Raw genomic sequence first — 15525 nt, 5'->3', positions numbered from 1 at the left:
TCCTTTTCCTTCTTCTTCCCTCATCAGCTTTCACCTAGACTATTTAAATAGCTCCCTGCCTCAAGTACCCCCCTACTACAATCCATTCTCCACACAGACCAAGAAAACCAAGTGGTTTTCTTTTTCGAGCACATTTCTGACTATGTCATTCCCCTCCAAACTTAGTAAACTGTAACTGCTCCCTATTGCCTCAGAGATAAAATCTAAACTCCTCTCTTTGGTTTTAAAGCTCTTCACAGCTTGGCCACAGCCCACCTTTCTAGTATCATTCATTAAACATTTTCCCCAACCCAAACCATAGGGTCTAGCCAAACTGACTTTCTTTCTGTTTTTCAAAATGTCTTCCACCTCTGAGCCTTCTGATGGCTTTACTCCCATGTCTGGAATGCACTCCCTCCATACCTCAGCCTCATGGAAACTCACTTCCTTCAAGATAGCTCAAGAATCACTTTCTACTTGAAGCTTTTACTGATCCCATTAAACCTGACTAACTTGCATTTAACTAGGTTGTATTTATTTTTAATTTCTTCTGTCCATACTTATTCTGTATACATATATATGTAATACACGTAAATGTACATGTTGTGTCACTCCGTAGAATGTTTCTTGAAAGAACAAGATGCTTCATTTCTTATATTTGTGTCCATAGGGACTAGCACAGAACATGTATAGAAAAAGCATTCATCCAATTGGTTGATTTACTGATTAAATGGAAGTTAGTGATATATGCCACTTTATATCGTATGCATGTGATACACATGCACACACATGTGTTTATAATGTTATGTGTGTAATCTGTTTAAAGGAATACCAGTAAAGCATATTCTTCTATTTTAATGATACACTAGGCAAAATATGGAAGACATAAACCTCCTTTTACTTTTTGTCTTGCCAATTCAACAATGTAAATTAGAACAATATATGCAAATTAAATGTTTGTGGTGCACTGCTAGTACAGGCACTGACAGAGAGTAGGCTCCTGCTTGTTTGTTGAATTGAATTGTATATGAGATGTGTGTGAAACAGACATGGGAAGACATAAATCTAGGAAGATATGGACCTATAATTCCATTGATATAAAAATATCAGTGTGGAAATATCTTACACCCATGTAAATCAACAACTTCTCTGTGACTTCCAGTCCCAGAGCACTGCCTGAGACAAAAAGTGTTTAAGTGACTTATTCACGGGCATATAGCTAGGATGCATCAGTCCCAGAACTTCCTGACTCCAAGCCTAGCCCTTTATTTACTATATATGTCACAATGTCTCTCATATGAGTTCTGGGAATGTTTTGGTTTTTTTTAAGTTAAAGAAGAAATCTTAGTTTAGCTTGGAAGCCCATCTAAAATCAGATGGAAAGCTTGTTCCATTTCCAACAGCCAGATCTGAGTTTTCATTTTGCTTCTGAGGAGCTATTTCTACAATGCACTTTTCCATTCATGCTCAGATTGTGAGAGAGCTGAAAATATTTTTATACTTTTTGGTTGATTTATGATTAAAGTAAAAGGAGGAGATTCCTCCAGATACACTATGTGGCATATAAAATGCAATTAAGTTTGATGAGCTAGGAATAAATAGGAATTTCCCAAAAGAAGGTTCAGCTTTTGATGTGCTATCAGAACTTCACATTACTACAATTCAGTGTTCCTTTTTGATGTCAGCCATGATGATGAGGCAAGCCTGGTGCCTATGATTATTAGCATCTTAGGAGATATCAATTTCAATCAGTATGATCATTTTATTTGCTTTGTTGGAATAAAAGCTTAAGGGCTTCACAAAAATAGGGAAATCATCAGGTCATGATTATCTTAGGTAATATCAATACTTCATCAAAATAACAAATGCTTAGTGCATTCAAGGGCAATTGTGTTAAAGGAAGCTTTGATTAAAGAAGGAGGTCTTAGGATCATGGATTGGAAAGGACCTTAATGGACAGAGTCCAATCCCCTTATCTTACAAATTAGGAACCTTGGTTTCAAAAAGTGTGTGATTTGACCAGAATCAGACATCTAGTGAGTGGGTCAGGATTCTAACTCAGGTCTTCCTGACTCTCAGTACAGGATTCTATACACTACACCACCACTTGAAAAAAGAGATATCATTGAAAGGCATCTATGGATTGCAAAATCATAGTTTTGGAGTTAAGAGGGACCTTAGGGGCATTGGGTTTTACCCCTTCATTTTATGGATTAGGAAACTAAGGCTGAGACAGATCAAGGTACTTGCCCCAGGGTCATACAGGTAATAAATTTCTGAAACAGGATTTGAACTCAATTCTCCCTGACTCCAAGTCCAGTGTTCTAAACACTCTACCACCTAATAGCCAAGGACAACAAAGGACCTTGAAATTTCAATTAAGGTGTGGTGGGATGGCAGAGCTTGGGAAGGAATCATCAAAGCATACGTTCTGTACCAAAATTCAGCGCTCAGGGGCAAAATGGAATAGGGAAAAAAAAACAAATTTCAACTTCAACTACCTGCCACTGTCTCTTTAACAACTATGTGATACGTAGTGTTTCATAGAATGAATGGACTTGTTCTATCTTTTTGAGCATTACAAATACTGGTAAATTGAGATGAAGATTTTCCCTGATATATTGAATCTCTGAGTATGTTTAGAGAAGAGAAGAGAGGGTCATGTTTCAGTTTCTGATTCCCTGGAAATGACTGGCAGAAGTCCTTACTTGGCTCAGCTCTGTGTACTTTATGGTGCTCTGTACAGAGACACTGGGTGCCAGAAATAACAATCATGTCAAATTGCACTTCATGGTTGAAAAAAGTTATCTCTGTCCAGCATGTTTCTATTCATAATGAAAAAATAAATGTATGAACAGATGGATGAATTTATTTGCTATAAGCACTGTTGGTGAATCTTTTGAAATCTTTTGCCCGTGGTATATTTGTTTTCTTTTATTTTTGTTCCCCAAGATATATAATTCAATATTTGAAAGTTGGTTCTGGCAAAGTTAACCAAACACTTCTTACATTAATCCTGCAGATATGTTTGTTTATTCATGTCCCATTCCCCCATTCTTTATATTTCTGTTGCATGTACCCAGGACCTGTCAATGACTAGCCACTGTTCTCTGGTTTAAAGATTTGCAATTTAGGGTGTGAAGAGAGATATATGATTAATCAAATGAGCAAACAGACAATTTTGCACATGTATAATGATTGTATCAAATAACACGTTATAGATTATTTTGTATGATAATCTATCATATTTCATAATTCAAATAAGGCATCCAATATTTGTTCTTGGTCACCTATATTTTGTTCATGCTTTCATTTTATGTAGTTTATTTTTAGGGAAAAATGAACTCTTTTATGTTTTATCTGACATTAATTTTTTTTTCTTTTTTTTTGATATGGAATGTTTGTAAGGCCACTTTATTAGGGAATGGGCCACAATCCAAACTCCAATTCTGCATGGAATTTAGGTCCAAAATTATAAAGAATTGCTTGTAAATCTTAAAAATAAAGTCAGTAATCATTTGTAACATACTAAAATATTGTAAAACAAATATTGTATATATGTTTGCTTATAACTATACACATATGCACATTATGTGTATATGCATGTGAGTGTGTTTATTAAGTAACTACTACACACTAGGCACTGGGGATACAAATACAACCCCTAACTCCCTACATCTAAATAAGGGAAGAGAAGACAACAAGTGTGTGTGTATACACACACACACACACACACACACACATATATAGTATACATATACATATATACACACATACATAATATATATACATGTGTGTATGTGTGTGTGTGTGAGAGAGAGAGAAAGAGAGAGAGAGAGAGAGAGAGAGAGAGGCAGAGTAAAGCAGAAAAATTCCTTTTTCACAAAATTTTTGTCCTCTCTGAAAATATTTCTGAAATCAAAATGGAGAGACAAATAGGATTACTTTTTGCCTTTATTCTGCTGATAAGCAAGAAAGTAGGAGCTTTCTGGGTATCACCTATCCTGGTTTTAGAACACTTCTCATTTAACTCTATATTTGTTTTACTTTTAGCTAAAGGCATGGCTATATGTGTCATATCTTTTTTTTTAAATATAAAACAATACTGTAAGAAAAATGACAAGTAGTAACATCCTCCTGAGTTGCTAGTGAAGGATAACTAACAAAAAAAAAAAAAGAATGATTACTAACCACTCTGTTTGTCCTCCTTCCCAAGAAACTATCAGCCAAATCATATCTATTTGTTGTTTTTTTTTTTATATTTCACTTTAGAAGAAAAAAAAGAATAGAATGTAAGGTCCTTGAGAATGGGAATTGATTCATTTTTTTCTTTGTACCTCTAGTATCTAGCATAGCAGTTTGACACCTAATAAGGCCTTAATAAATAAATGCTTTTTGATTAAGTGTTTGGTTGATTGAACACCCCAAAAAGTGGGTAGCTAATCTGATAAATTAATTTTTTGTAAAGGGTTAAGTGACAGATAAGGGCCTAATATGTTATCCTAGATAGAAAATATTTATATATAAATTAAAAGAATCCTTAAAATGTGGTATGGGAACAATGGAGAACTTTCTATACACTTCACATCACGCTACATTTATGGCTACTGGCTTCTAGTCATAAGCTTTTTTACTATGATGGCCTTGTTGGATTGGGGTAGAGGAAGTTGTAACACATCTAGATATAATTCATCAGGAAGATTACAAAACACAAAACAGAAGGCATTTATGAATATTCCATCCTTGAAATACTCTATACAGCTTTCATTGTTGTATATCAAGAAATATATATGAAAAGGAGGTGGAGGAAGGTGCAGCACCCAATTATAATAATTAACAGAATGGTTGAGGAAGGGAAATTGCTATATATGGACATATTAAAAACAATTGGGACTTTTCTATCTCAAAAATTAACTTTTGAGATAAAATTTTATTGGAGTCAATGAAACTGTGGAGCATTATGGTTAGGGTAAACACAGACTTGTTTACACATCTTAGCATATTGTAACTAGGGAATTTCCCTTAGAGCTTGAAACAAATATATTCAGAATAGATAAAAGATAGTGCAACACTGAATAAAGTTATTGAGAATCAGGAAACCTGGGTTCTAGCCCTATCTCTTCTATGAATAGCTTTGTAACTGCAGAAGCCACTCTTTTTTTGAATATGTTCCCTCATTGTAAAATAAGGAAGAACTAAAAAAAGTCCTTTAGAATTAATATTCATTCGTTTATAGTTATTCTATGATTGAAGATGTTGAGTCTCAAAATATAAATACCATCAAATAATAATTTAGATAAATTTAAATTTGACAGTGTTCATTCCCTCATAGATTGAGTAGAAGTTAAGGAAGGCAGCAATGGCGTGAGAGGTCTCCAGCTGAGTTTGAGCAAGGCTGGAAGACCTGCCCTAGCTGTCTATAGCTTGGTTTAAAACACATACATGCCTGGGAAGCCCTTCAGTGTAGTGAGAAAATTGAATCCACCCTCTTCACCTAGCTTGGCTCTTTGTCTCATACATGGTACCAGACTCCTGCACCTGAAACCAGAACCTTTTCTCTCTGCACTTTCCTATTGGACTTTGTTGTAAAATTTCTGATTTTTTTCCTTCTCCCACATCTAATGTGGCCTCCTACCCTCTACTTGCTTATTAATCCATTTGATTAATTCAAGAGACACCATGGCATAATAGAATGGTGGACTTGGAATTAGGAAAACTTGGTTTCAAATACTTGAGCCCACATTTAACCTGCTGTGTGACCCTGAACAAATCACTGAACTCCTCTAAGCCTCAGTGTCATTATCTATTTTTTAAAAAAAAGGGAGGGGGTGATAGTAATAACTATCTCACAGAGTGGTTGTCTGCATGTCTCAAGTCTCTCTCCATTCCACTCCATTGTCCATTTAGTCACCAAAGTGATTTTCCCAAAGCTCACATCCAACCATGTTACCCCCCTGCCCCACTCTACAAACTCTAGTGGTTCTGTTTGGCCTTCAAACCCTAGCCCCCTCCTCCTTTTCCAGTCTTTTTATATCTTACTCCCTATCATATATTCTTAGATCCAGTGTCACTGGTCTTCTGGCTATTCCACGATCAAGACACCCTCTTTGCTCCAGGTGTTTTTACAGCCTGTCCCTCATGCTTGTAAAACTTTCCCTCTTTATCTATGCCTACTGGCTTCCCTAACTTCATTCAAGTACCAACTAAAATCCAATCTTCTAAAGGAAACCTTTGCCAAGCCTCCTAATTTTAATGCCTTCTTTCTTTTAATTATTTCTTCTTTACCTTGTATATAGCTTGCTTGTACATATTATTTGCTTGTTCCCTCCCAAATTAGATTGTGAAGTCCTTGAAGGCAGGAACTGTCTTTTGCTGCACTTATCATAATGTCTGGTACATAGTAGGTGCTTAATAAATGTTTGTTGATTGTTGGCTTGTACTACTTGACTTAATAAATGTGTTTCTTATTAAAACCTATGGGATATGTTTTACATATGTCATTGTCCCCATTTTACAGATGAGGGCAGAGATGGAAAGTGATTTGTCTTGGGTTAATAATTACAGGCTCTAGTCCAGTTAAAAGGTTTATTCAGGAAATAAATAAGATCATAAAAGAATGTAGGGTCAGAAACTTAATTTATGATGCTACCATCATCCATTTTCATAGATGGTTTCCCAGCTAAAATGCTAACTGTCTTCAGGATGCAAATCATAAGACTCATGGCAGTCAAGAATATGATAGAGGAAAATGATGCTTTTCACTCCCTTTATCAACCATGTGTGTTTGTTTGAAATTGAACATCTGCCTAGAAATGTATAGCTCAAAGAAATATCGGTGGATAATGAAATCACCCCCCCCACACACACACATACCTACTTTTCTTTTTCATCACAGTCCAATATCCATTTCTTTTTCTTCCTTCTAAAGCAGGGATTCATAACCTGGGGTCCATGAATGTTTTTTTCCCAAAAATCTTGATAACTGTATTTCAATGTACTTTGTTTCTTTTGTAATGCCATATATTTTATTATATGTATTTAAAAACATTATTCTGAGAATAGACTGAACCAGAATGCAAATGAGGTCCATAATATAAAAAAAAAAAGCTAAGAACTCTTGCTCTTATGGAACTGTTCTCAGACATTGTGCTTAATTCTCTTCTGCACTGAGTCATTTTCTTATTTATATTACATTTATTTGTGTGCCCATATCACCCACCACACACAATATTGTAACCTCACTAGTTACAGAAGTTTCCATATTTTGTCTTTATATCCTCAGGACCTAGCATGGTACCCTGAATGTAGGTAGAACTCAATAAGTGTTTTTTAGTATTGTTAAAGAGTCTTAAACTGAATTTCTTGAAAGCTGGTTTTAATGGAACTGGAAGAGATAAGAAGATAAGTAACACAGAGAAAACAGAGTGATAGAGCATTAAGTGCACCAGAATCTGGGTTTAAATCCCATCTCTGATACTTAGTGCCCATGTGACCTTGTGCAAATCACTTAACTTTCCTGGGCTTCAGTTTTCTTATTTGCACGATAAGGAGGTTAGATGATCTCTAAGTTTCCTTTCAGTTCTAGATGTGTGATCCTCTGAAAGTATGAATATCTGAAGGAATGGAACTAGGAATAGAAGAGAGTCTGAAGAAAAAAGAGGCAAAATTTATTTGCTTAAAAATCTCATTAAGCCAGCCCTGTTTGGAATCCATCACTGATTTAAAATAACAACACTATAAATATAAATGAATGTTAAGTGGCACATGTTCTTTGAATTCACCAAATTATTATAATTCAAAAAGGAGAAATGAAAGAGAAAATATTTGATTTTTTTTCTCTATACTATTTCCTTTTGCTTCTCAGCAGGTGTAGAAGCTTTTCAAAGACTCAGTAGGACTGCCAGAGAGGTGTGTGAGTTGAAAGCAAAAACGACATTTGTTTTAATACTGTTCATGCTTTAAACAATTTTTTAATCAACTCTTTAGCCAGATTCTTAAAGGCTCAACTAAGGGCACATTTGTGTTCCCAGGAACACACGAATATCTCTATTTTAGCAGTAAGCATATACTAAGAAAAGAGAGGAAAGTATTTTTCAAGTAAACATGACATGATCTTTTCTGCCAGAGTGCCCCTGGTCAGACAGCTGCTGTACTGCTGCATTGGAGTGGTGAAGAAAAAAGACATAAAATGGGAGCTGGACCAGATGATCCCTAAGGTTCCTCCTGACTCTAACAGCCTATGATTATATGGTCCCACAATGTAGCCTTTGGATGCATCCCCACTGAGACAAGTGCTATTATTTGCCACATCCTAATTTCTTTTGGCAAAAGCCTGAATCCAATATTTTTATTCTTATTCTTTTTATTTCAGGAAATTGACAAACCCCAAATACCAAATAATGTTATGTTTCATGAGTGCGGGTTTTGCCAGGAAAATCACTTGTGATTCTGTATTGGGGTGCTGATGCAGGGCTGATGGCTGCCCGCAGCTATGGAAAAGTAACACTGCAAAGTCACTGAGGATTGGCTAATAGACTGTAACTCTCAGGATATGGTTTAGTGGAAATGAATGCCATTTCCCTTTGAGGAGGACAGCCCCCTGCTAATGATACAGCTTAAATAGTTATTTATTTTGTTCACATCGGGGACTATATACTTGAGTAAATGGAAAACCATCTTAAAATGTTAAGCCTTAACCCCAATCCCCTCTCCCAATCCTAACCTGAACAGTAATTCCCATAGCTATTCTTTACAAGTACCCAATTGATCATGGTTCTTTAGTCCTCTACTTCCCTTTAAAATGAAAATTCATTTTAAACTTCATGTGGTCAGCTGGGGAGGCTGAAGCTGGCAGATTTGTGGAGCTTGGGAGTTCTGAGCTGCAATGGGCTAAGCTGGTCTGAGTGTCTACACTAGGTTTGGCATTACAATACTGACACCCAAGTTGGCGTAGCCTGCCAGGTTGTTTGAAGAGGGGAAAACCAGTCAAGGCAAAAAACTGATCAAGTCAAAGCTCCCATGCTGTTCAATGGTGGAATCAGACCCGTGAGCAGCCCTTGCACTTCAAGGACAGACAAGAAATGGAGATACTATATATATATATAGTATATATACATATATACTATATAAACACACATGTATATATTTGTGTGTGTGTTTGTATAGGCATCTATGTACACATGCACATATATGTATATTTTAATGTAATGCATCTGTCATAGCTAAAACTCAAACATAATCTAATTCTTAATAGCAGTAAAGAACAGTTAAATTCATAAATAATGTTATCATTTACACTTCCATTCTCAAAGCTAATATTTAACCTGATCTCTCTTGTTCTTAATTATGGGCCTTAGTTACTATTAGCAATGAAAGTGTGCTTTCATTTTACAAGTATGTTTCAATTCTATAAGTATTTAATTTTGCATCAGGGAGCTAAGCTTACTAGAATTCCATTTGTTCACCAGCCTAAAAGAAGGTATCAAACTTTTTTTAAATGTTTATTATGTCCCACATACTGTACTAAGCAGCAGGGATACAAATACAAAGAAAAAGGAATACTGTTAATCACCTCCAAAAAAAAGTTCAAACAGTTTTGAAAATAAAATTATAAATCAGACCATAAAACATCAATCAACTAACTTGTTACAAGTATTATGAAGTATTACTGATGGTGGTGATGGTGATACTAATCATCAAAGTGGAAGTAGTAATCATGGAAATGAAGCAGCTAGATGGAGCAGTGGATAGAGTACCAAGCCTAGAGTCAGGAAGACACATATTCCTGAATTCAAATCTGGCCTCAGACACTTACTAGCTGTGTGACCCTGGGCAAGTCACTTCACCCTGTTTCTTCATGCCTCAGTTTCTTCATCTGTAAAATGAGCTGGAGAAGGAAATCACAAACCCCTCCAGTATCTTTGCCAAGAAAACTGCAAACAGGGTGGGGCAGCTAGGTGGTGGGCTGGATAGAGCACTGGCCTTGGAGTCAGGAGGGTTTTGTTGGCAAAGATACTGGAGTAGTTTGCCCTTTCCTTCTCCAGTGGATTAAGCAAACAGAGGTTAAGTGACTTGTCCAGAGTCACGCAGCTAGTGAGTATCTGATGCTGGATTTTAACTCTGTGCACTGAGCCATCTGACTGCCTATAAACTGCCCAACTATTAAATCTATGATCAGAATGTTTTGGGTCTTTTCCTACTGCTACCTATGTGATTTGTGTAAGTTATTTAGCATCTCTCCGCTTTGGTTCTGTATGACAACATCTGATGACTTCTCAGTCCCTTTTTAACAATGCATCTTATGTCTTTTGGCTTCAAACTGTTCGTAAATTCCAAAGCCAAAGAAATACATACACCCCCAGAAAAACTTTTGGTTTCAAAATGATTCAGGGTTATTTTTTTTTTTACTTTGACCCTAAGAAAAACAATAGGTTTATATTAAAAATTGCTGAATATCTATTGACGTTTACTATGAAACTGTAGTGGGTGACAGATTTTTGTTGGCTTTTTTGTTTTCTGATCTAGGGCTTTATGATATCATATTAATCAAATAGCATATTTGAGGATGAGAATGGTTGGCCTCTTCAGACTAGAATTTTTTTTTTTAATTTCTGGAAGTGAGGAACTCTTTTATAATTCCTTGGATGACTTTAGCAAATTTTTTTCCAAATATTTTCTTCATGGGAAGGTAGTGGTGGCATACTAAGGAAAACTAAAAAGTTGTCTTCAAAGAAGCCTGATTCTGGTTCTGCCATTTATAGACTGTGGGTTAGTCTTGGGTAATTCTAGGGCTTCTGCTTCCACATCTATAAAATGAGGGGTTTGGTCAAGATGGTCATTGCTCTGCTCAAATGCTATGAAATGCAACCTTAATCAATGCTTAATATTAATTTCCTTTTAGAACGTTGCTGGAGAAGTTTATACAACTGAATCTGTGTGATTGTCATTCGGTTGTAAACTCCTTGAGGGAAAGGATTGTCTTTCTTTTTCTTATTTGTATCCCCAGGGCTTAGCACCAGGCCTGGCACATAGAAGGTACTTAATAAATGTTAGTTGAAGTCAGTTTAATTGTAATTGTAGTCCCTTTTTTTTCTTTGTTATTCACGCTTTAGAAAAGCCTAGTTATCTGGGCCATGAAGTCACCACCTCTGATTTAGTGACCACTACCTCATTTTCAGGCATATTACCTTGAGGAAAATAAACAGCCTTTGAAATAACAAAACCAAACCTGTAACATAATTATAGACACCAAAAAGTGGACATTAGCCAAATTCACTCCTCAGCTGACTTTAAACTTTTTTCTGTTTAACAAAAAATGTGGAAAAGACAACAAATGTTAGTTTTGAAATTAAAACTAGATTTATATAAACTCATACAAACAAATGATATAGGCATTTTCTAATCCCCTCCAAGAGTGCTACTGGCTTTCATTTAGAAAGATGATATTACTGATTTATCATCAATAAGGTATATAAGTGTTTGGGTATCAGAATCTCTAGTCTATCACCTTTCCCCCTTGTGACCAGTGGCACTTGTGTGGAAGACAGCTGGATGGGGTTAAGGATGGTCTGTATTTGTGCAAGGGTAATGGGCATACCTATAACCTTTTTCTTGTTGATAATTCCTTCTAAATCAGCAGCTCAATTCAAAACACATAGCTATTTTATGAGTACAGCCTTCTCCTATTTGATTTACTAAAAGCCATTTTTTGTTGTTGTTTTACTTCTGAAAAACTTCCTAAATAAAAGAAAAGTATCAAAGTAGACTTTGTAGCCAACAATCTGCTAGTAAAAGTTTAACAGTCGGTTGGGGGTTGAGGGGATATGTACACAAAACATTTTCTTAAGTTTAATCTGTTGTTAACATTTTCTCCATCACTTTAAGTCTAGATAATCATAGCTAGATAGATAGATAGACAGACAGACAGATAGATAGATGAATGAATAAAACAAGCCTTTATTTGTCGTGTTTGCTGATTCCAAAGTGTAAATGCTTACATTGAAAAGATAACAACCAGCTCTCAATAGCTGGTTTGAGCTGGCTCCAGAATACCCCTCTTTGTAGCCAATTGACTCCAGTTTTGAGGTCCCTGCTCATTAAAAATAATTGTCATTGCATAACTACCAGTTAAATAGGAAGCTCCACATAGAATAACTTTTTTGTGCAGTGAGAGCTCTATAAATAGTTGCTGAATGAATGATTCTAAGTGGCATAATACCAACTAAAAATGGACATCCCATTTTTAGTACTTTTTTCTGTTAGCACACAGTTGAACATAAAAACATTCTATATTTTATGGGAAACAATGTGTTTACCTGAAAATATTATATCATGAGTTGCCATAGCCTTCCACCATCCACCCCACCCCCCCCAAAAAAAAATAATCGTCATCAAGAACCAACTTTCTGGAGTTGAACATCCATAGCTGGATTGGTCCATAGGCAGAACCATATTCAATGCCTTTGAAAACCCTTTGGGAACCCAAGGTCACCTCCACTTGTTGATAAGGCATAAGAGTAGGACTTTGTGGAAGAAAAATATAGGACATTTCACAAGTATGTGTGTCATCCTTGGACAGAGTAGATTCTAATCTTCTCTATATCCTTCCAGTTATAGTCTATATGCCACTGAAATAAATTAGAGGTTGTCAATACTAAAATAAGTATTTGCTTAAAGGTAACCAGATATCAATTCAAATGAGGCTAATTCTAGGCATAAAGTATTACCTTCAAACCTGCAATGGTTTTCCAGAATAGAGGGAGGGTTTTATGATTGGCCCTTGTTGTTGATTAATGTCAACTATGATAACTAATGCTTATTGATGGTAGGATAAATCAAACTAGGAAAACTGAAACTATATAAGTGTAGGAATAGTTCAGATTTCAGGACAGAAGAGAAAGCATATGGTGATGGTTTAATAAAGAATGGGCACCCAGAGTTGGGGTTCCGAAGGTAGGCACCAGACCTGGAGATCAGTTCATTTTGAGAAAAATCCTCTGTCAAAAGTCCATATTGAGTCCAATATCTGGGATATTTATCCACATGCCAGAGTCTGCTAGGCAGAAAGTCAGCTTGAGGACAGATACTAGAAACCAAGTCATGCAGGTACTGGGTTCATGATCAGGAAATCCAGTTGTTGGAGGAACTATTTATGATACAGGATCTGAGCAATAGTGGAACAAGGAAGTTACTAATTTACTACTGAACTGGAATGCAATACGGGGATTTTGTCATAGGGAAAGAAGTCAGTAACCCAGTTGTGTAGTTATCTGGGTCAGAGTAAGACACACTGCAAGATTGACTCCATGCTGAGCTGTTGATCTAAAGCTATTTATATTCATATTAACTTGTATTGGTCTCAGAACCTAACATAGGATCAAACCTCCATGTGGGATTCAAGTGGTCCCAGATGTGGGAGTTTTGAGGGAAGCAAGGATGCAAATGGCTAAGCAGTTCATTAATTACCAAATCAAACATCTCACATTATTTTGTTTCTTTTATCATCATTTGCAATTGATTTTCAGTTATTTCAGATATTGAAACATGAGAATCAGTACATTTATGTGGTGTTCTGAATGATTGCTCAGCAATCATTATTTCACCTTAAAAAAACCCCAAAAACATCAGATGGAAAATGGTCAGTTGATACATAACTATAGATATGAACACACACACACACACACACACACACACACACACACACAGAGTTATAACTAAGACTATTTGAGGCTTGTCTTGTGCAAATCAACCTTGCGACCTGATGTGGCAATACTTCTTTCATACAGCAGCAAACATAATAGTGACCTTCCCTTCAAGGACTCCATTTTATGTGGTGGGGTTTTCATTCCAGGACTTCTTTTATACTTACTGCATTGTTTAGAATTTTAGAGATTTCTTCTGTTGAATTAGGAAACGTGGAAAGTTGGTGCTGTTTGTTTGTGTCCCAAGGGAGCCAATACCTCTAGTTTGTCTGCTCTGTCTGTGAGTGGGTGTCATGAAAGGCATTAGACCACCTGATCTCATTTTCTATACCTGCCTTCTATTGAATCAAAATGTGACAGGTAAGTTAAGTCTGAGGCTTCAAAGGACTTTAGGCAGGCCTTGACAGAGGTTGAGATATGCCCATACCGTTAGAAAAGGTAAGCTCATTGAAGGCAGGAGTTTTGATTTTTGTTTGTTTGTTTGTTTATCCCCTGTACCTAACACAATAAATACTTTGCATATAGTAGATGCTGAATAAATGTTCCTGTTATTTTTCTATCCAGTATTGCTACTTCTGTGGTCTGATGCCAAACAGAACCATTCTAATCTCTATTCCATCTGATAATCACCCAAATACTGGAAGAGAGCTTAGGGGAGAGGAAAGAGCAGCATAAATATGGGCTCAAATCCTGCTTTTTAATATTGAACTACAGTAGGGTGAAAAAACTAAAATAAGAGAAAACATGGTTCTTGACCTCAGAGTCCTTATAGTGTGGTATGACTAAAACACATAAGCAAAATAATCAGAATTGATGGTAGCATGGTTCTCTAGAAGTAAACACAGGCATTCTGATAGAGGACCAGGATTCAAAACTTGACAGGTGCTTGCTAAATATCCTTGAGATAGACATTTAACTTCTCTAAACCTTAGCTCCTTCATCTGTAAGAAATAGAAAATACATTATAAATACATATAGGCATATTTTGAGGACCAAATGAGATTTTACTTATATTATGTGCACAGACACACACATACGTATAATGCTTTGAGTTATCAAGTCTTAGAAATTATATCCTCACTAAAAATTATCTTGTCCAGGCTAAATGTCCCTTTTTGGCCTGATGTTGAGGTCATTCACCATCCTGGTTGCCATTTGGATGCTCTTTAACTCTCACGCTGACCATCTAGGATTCAGATATTTCTGACTAACTACACACGTGATCAGTCTAGTTTTCTCAGTACTGACATGATGATGGTGGATTAGATACCATTTTGTATTCTGGTGGCAATGCTTTTCATTATTCTAATGGGAATTAAGAATTAACTGCTCTTTAACACACACTAATAAACATAGGATCATCCAAGCATGGCTTATGGCCTTAATTTGATGATAATAGTATTAAGAACATTGTAAAGACAAGTCAAAAACAATTAGGAAATGGGAGTATTATCTAGCATTTAATTAGCTAATGTTTGTACCTTGGATGAAGCGTCTTTAGGTAGCACATAACTAATATTGCCATTATAGTAAAAAATTTTTAATTAAAATTAATTGGAAAGGGGAAGGGTATAAAATCTTGCTGAAATTTAGAACATTTGCAAAAATTGCTAATTTTATTATTAGCTAGTATACATAGTTCAGAGTAGTGTTACTTTTGGCTAATAGAAAATATGTAGGGGCAACGAGGTGGCACAGTGGATAGAGCACCAGTTCAAATCTGGCCTCAAACACATATACTCATTACTTGTGTGACTCTGGGCAAGTTACTTAACCCCAATTTCCTCACATAAAAAAAAAAAGAAAGAAAGAAAGAAAGAAAGAAAGAAAGAAAGAAAGAAAGAAA

At 35.9% G+C, this 15525-nt stretch overlaps 1 protein-coding gene and 1 non-coding gene across 2 annotated transcripts in view; one reads left to right on the top strand and one right to left on the bottom strand.

Annotated features, from left to right (window-relative positions):
- The window catches only part of FBXL7 (F-box and leucine rich repeat protein 7), a 482247-nt gene that overhangs the window by 272385 nt on the left and 194337 nt on the right, over positions 1-15525 (top strand). The gene's annotated exons all lie outside the window — the stretch shown is intronic.
- On the bottom strand, positions 12512-12616 carry LOC114048231. Its single transcript, XR_003569712.1, has one exon. It is a non-coding gene; the product is annotated as a U6 spliceosomal RNA (small nuclear RNA).

The sequence above is a fragment of the Vombatus ursinus genome, unplaced genomic scaffold (genome assembly GCF_900497805.2).
Source record: "Vombatus ursinus unplaced genomic scaffold, bare-nosed wombat genome assembly UNPS02014791.1, whole genome shotgun sequence".
In the NCBI taxonomy this organism is placed as follows: Eukaryota; Metazoa; Chordata; class Mammalia; order Diprotodontia; family Vombatidae; genus Vombatus; species Vombatus ursinus.
This window is presented reverse-complemented; position numbering and strand designations above follow the sequence as displayed.